Source organism: Copadichromis virginalis, linkage group LG16 (genome assembly GCF_057382275.1).
Source record: "Copadichromis virginalis isolate Kocher_CV1m ecotype Utaka linkage group LG16, C_Virginalis_male_GT1.1, whole genome shotgun sequence".
In the NCBI taxonomy this organism is placed as follows: Eukaryota; Metazoa; Chordata; class Actinopteri; order Cichliformes; family Cichlidae; genus Copadichromis; species Copadichromis virginalis.
This window is the reverse complement of record NC_140633.1, coordinates 7606425-7611635: the sequence shown is the minus strand read 5'-3', so window position 1 is coordinate 7611635 and position 5211 is coordinate 7606425. Positions and strand designations below refer to the sequence as shown.

Below are 5211 nucleotides of genomic sequence, written 5' to 3'. Positions count from 1 at the left end.
TACAATAAGCAGACCTCAGTGCAAGAAAGCAAGGTGGGGAGGGGGTACTCACCTTCCACTTCACTGACACGCATCAGCATCCAGTTCTTCATGAGAAGAGGGGGAGGATGAGAGGGCGATGTACTCACCTTTACTGACACGCACGGTATCAGTGTCCCACGCTTCATCAGAAGAGATGGCGCTCAGGAGACTGTCATCAAGGATCCTGATGACTTCAGAAAGGTCTCGTTCTTGGGACGTTCAACAATGTAGTCAAGACAGCCTGTAAGGAAACAAAGTTTAAAATAACAGTAGGAATGTAGTAAGCACCCAGTGCTAAAGCTACAGGCTACATTCATATCAGACTGAATGACACTTTACTTGTTCATGTGAGAAGAAAACAAGATTTCAACTATGTCCACAATCATTAAGTGAAGCATCCAAATCTCTGCCAAGGCAGCTCACTCTGTGCACACTACACTTTTAAGGTAACAGTATTGTATTTTGTATACATTCATTTTGTTTATTTGTTCTTTTTAAACCTTTATGCAAACACTACGTTGGACTAGGTCATGGATAATAGGTACTGATTTGTAAAGAACTGGACATGAATAGCATACTGCAGAAAATCCATAAATAATTTAGCAGCTCATTCTCATATTTTTTTTAATTCTTTCATTAACGATGTAAAATATAACGAAACATTTAATCTCCCCATGTACCAATTCCATGTCCTAAATATTGCTAATGCAAAAAAGGCAGTAGAACTCCACACACAATTTTAAAAATAAAACACATTTTTGTAACAGTTTGACTTTATGATTATTTTTGACTATGATTGATGTTTTAATATTCTTTTTTATATTATTTCATTTTATTTTATTTATCATCGCATATGTAGCTGGGAAAAAGTTATAGTTTATTCAAATGAAGCCTTTGAGAAGAAAATGATGTCAGGACCTACAGGGGACCTGGTGTGTTTACTCCTATATGTCCTAACATTGTGAGGAGATGCTGTTACCATAGAAACCGATATACACATATACATATGTATATTTGGGGAGGGGGGCATTTTACGAATTTTAAGCTAATTTTAACCATTTCATTGGAAAAAAGTGTCAAATTTGAAGGCTTCAAATCAAAGTAAAACCTTTTTTCACATTCATACACCAGTCGGTAATAAATTCTACACCTCTCCTGGAAAATTTAAAGCATAAAAGCGATTTGCCAGGAAAAGTCTTAGAACACACTTATTTTGATCACATTAAAACGTGATATTCACACTGGAACCTGTAAAATTACTATAGTCATCTAGTGATTCTTGAAATAATTGAAGAAATTTTGAAATGTACCTGGTGGCTGTCGACGAGTCGGGGTCCACGATCTTCAAGCTTTGCTGTTATGATGAAACACAAGTACAAAAGATCCAAAGATGCAGTAGTTGTTGTTGCTTTGTAGTAAAATCCGCTTTCTGTAGAAATATTCTCCAAAAGTTATCTTTCCACAAGCTGAGCTTGGAGCAGGTCAAGACAAATCCAAGAGCAAGTGTAAAGGAACAGCTGGAACCTTGCGCAGCATTCATATACCAACAGCCTGCATGGTTACGGTTGCTAACATGCGTGTGCACGTGATATAACTATATGAACTGAGCCCATCAGTGTAATTTACAGTAAAGTTATGGTCATTTATAGTTACTGCCTTTGTCACCCTTTATGTGGGATGTCTAATAACCATGTAGGTATATCCAGAAATAAACACAGATATTAGAAAGCAGTAAGTCAGTACCTGAGATGTTTGTTTCAGTGAATAACATTAGCATAGCTCATGCTAATATTACAGCTTCACATTTTTCTTTTCAAAGGTAACAAAAACTTTGCGTTCTCGCTACTTACCATGCTGTAATACAGGTATATGCTAGCAATGACAACATTTAACAGATGTTTTTTAAATGCTAGCCGTGCTAATTAATTAGCCTTAGGATCGCTTGAGGTCTTGTTTCCAGCTCTAGTTGTCATAAGGGAACTTAGGCCTGTGCGAGCCTTTGGCACGAAAATGAGTCTCGTAAAGCTCACTATTAAACTGACAAAAAGCCTTAGAACCTAGAAACTATTATTCTTACAACTGTGCTGTGTTTATGTTATAACATATAGCAAGAACCTATAACTATAATTGACATTTGACCTCACTGAATGATTATAGCAGCTGTGTGTTATGTCATGGCATGTTTTTAAAATGCCACCTGAAATTTAGGAGGGGGGTTCTTGAGAGTTTTGTACTTTCATCTGATAACACATACTGTTTATGTATATTTAACACAACAGGCAAGGGATTGTGGTATAATTAGAATTAACACAGATTGTGTAGTCTTTAAATAGACGAGCATTTTTAAAAGCACACATATTATTTGAACACTTCCGTAACTTATTTTTAGTTTTGCTGCACATAAGTTGAATGCAATTAAATCTCATTACCTTTTATTATCCTTGAACTTATTTCATTACACGTAATATAAACACTGCTTATTTAGAAAATAATAATTAAAACACTCCTTGTAATGCGTTAAAATCAGCCCAACTTTTATTTTCAAATTTAAAGCATTTCAGCCAACATACTGGACACTGTTCTGCTGAACAACACACATATTTCCAATATTGTAGCTGGTGTTACTTAATAATTTATTATTTTATTTGTCACACACTTTAAAACTTTAATAACTTTTCAATGAAACAAAGTCTCAGATTTAATTATTCTGAAACTAAGTTTAAGCTTCCCATAACTTTTTATTGCAAGTTACATTACTAATATAATAAATATAAAATGTTTTTATTGTTCATCCACAAGTGCAGTCTCTGGCTCAAACAACACAGAAGCTTGGTATGTTCATTTGTCAGTCGAGGCATTACTGCTTGAGTGCCTGTCATGAATTTAGCTCATCCAAATGCAATTGTCTGAAGAAAGTCTTTAACATTGTCCCAACTTCCCTTAAGTACAGTGGCAGTAGATGTGGGCTGAAGATGCAATGACCTTGAACCTGCAGGTGACCACACCATCTGTGATGGAGGGCTCATCTCTCCTGGTGTCCTGCAAGGAAACAACAATATTCTTTAGAACACCAAGTTATATTTGATCTACTTATTTCACTTATCTGTGGCCGGGTTGTGGGGGCAGCAGCCTAAGCAGAGAACTCCAGACCTCCTTTTCCACACCCACCTCCTCCAGCTTATCTAGGGGAACTCCATCATGTCTTGGGTCTGATTCAGGGCCTCCTCCTGGTGGGAGCTCGTCCAGTACACCTCACCTGGGAGACGTCCAGGAGGAATCCTTGTCAGATGCCAGAACCACTTTAACCTGCTCCTTTTGATGTGGATCTTTGAAAAATACAGAAAAAACCCAATAATCATATGATTTCTGATGAGCATGCGCTTTGACAACAGTGGGAAGGAAAAACTCCATTTTAAAAGAAAGAATCCTCCAGTAGCACCAGGCTGAGGAAGGGACAGCCATCTGCCACAACCTGTTGGGATGAGCAGAGGAAGACAGGACAAAAGATAAAACTGAAGACTCTGCCTCCCATTCTACTTTTAACAGGGAGCCATAGTCTGTCCCCCAGTGCATGTAGCAGGCATGGAGGAAATCCAGGCCCCAGACACCCAGAGGCCCCCAGAATGTGAGAGCCCAAGGAGGACCATCGGAGTTGCAGCCATGCCACCCTCCTGGGAAGCGCTGAGGAGAGCCCCAGATTAGAGGTCACCCAGCAGCCACGGAGCAGAAGCCACAGGGGGCCCGTGATGTGGCTGTGGGCTCTGCCGGCAGACAGCTGTGGCAGAGTGACCTGAGCCACAGGCCCAGAGGCCAGAGGACTGAGAGCCCCCCACCCCCCGGAAGTGGCCTGACGGAGCCACGGGTGCCAGACCTCGCCAAGCAGTCACTGGGAGTGAGCCGGTACATACCTGAGCGCCCAGCCCCGGACACCAGAACCACCAACACACCGACGCCTGAGGGCATCAACTAACGGCAAGGAGTGTGGTGAATCGAGATAGGCCTCCATACCTTGGAGGGCCTGAGATGTTCCCAGAGACGTGGAGTGTAACCGACCTGACATACAGACACAGTCGAACAGGCGCACGCAGCCACCAACGGGCATTCCCACCCTCATGCACACATATTCATACTCCACAATCACCCAACGTGGAGACAGACACAAATGGACACTGTACACAGTCCTCTTTTAAGGAAGAAAAATCATTGCAGATTCATGCATTACTGACTTTGAAACAGTTACAACAACATATCTAATAAAATGGACATTCTCAGTCACCCACACATGAAGTCCTACCCCACCACCCTCGGGAAAAAACATACGTTACTTATGTTGTTTCTTTTTATGTGTTTTACAACTGTGAAAGATTCACTGACTCTTACTAAATGACCTCACACAGTGCCTAATTTCTAAAAAGGATTTCACACTAATAGAAACACATCGACGTCTCTTTTTCTCAGAGAGAAACATGTAAACCTGCACTCACACTGTATTCTTTTTGTTAAACCGTCACTGGCTCCTTCACTGGCCTCCTCATGTTTGGGTGACACTTAACAGCTAATTACTGAAATGTTCTCATTGCATGTTTGTATATCAACTAACGCACGGTTGGATCACCCAGAGAACTTTCTACTCACACGAAACATTTTTGCAAATGCATCCTGACGCTAATTTGACCTGCAGGCTTTCAATTGCTCCTCTGTTGTAAACCCCACAGTAGCTTTTTCAGGCCAAAAGAAGGTTTTGCACTAGCACAGAATCTGACCCTGAATATCACCATGATAGCTCTGACCACTTGATTTCTCGTTCTTAACTTTATCAAATGAAACACTCTGAAGATGACAGCTGAATTCCAATCAATTAAACTAACTCTGCATATTGTATTCCTGTCTTGGGATCAAAGTGCTGGAGAGGTGATCTGGTGAGTTCCTGCAGGACAACATGATGTGAAAAATTCTTGTTTGGTTTGAACAACAAAACTGATGAGTTGCTGACTGTGAGCTGCAGCTAGTGTAAATCATGCTTTTGATGGATATTTCTCACTGACACACTTTTTGACCTCCTCTAATAACAAATGTTACCTGAGTTCAGTGTGCACTGCTTTCGTGTCAAGCAGATATGTGTCATATGTCATATGTGTTCTTGATTGAACCTCCTGCTCTGGTTGTTTCATGCAGGCTATACTTATGTTC

At 40.5% G+C, this 5211-nt stretch overlaps 1 long non-coding RNA gene across 1 annotated transcript; it reads right to left on the bottom strand.

Moving 5' to 3' along the window:
- Nucleotides 1-2534: 2534 nt before the first annotated feature.
- LOC146690171 (uncharacterized) lies at nucleotides 2535-5202 on the bottom strand. Its single transcript, XR_014915773.1, has 2 exons — nucleotides 3190-5202; nucleotides 2535-3060 (listed from the first exon to the last, which is right to left on the bottom strand). It is a non-coding gene; the product is annotated as an uncharacterized LOC146690171 (long non-coding RNA).
- Between the last annotated feature and the right edge of the window lie 9 nt (nucleotides 5203-5211).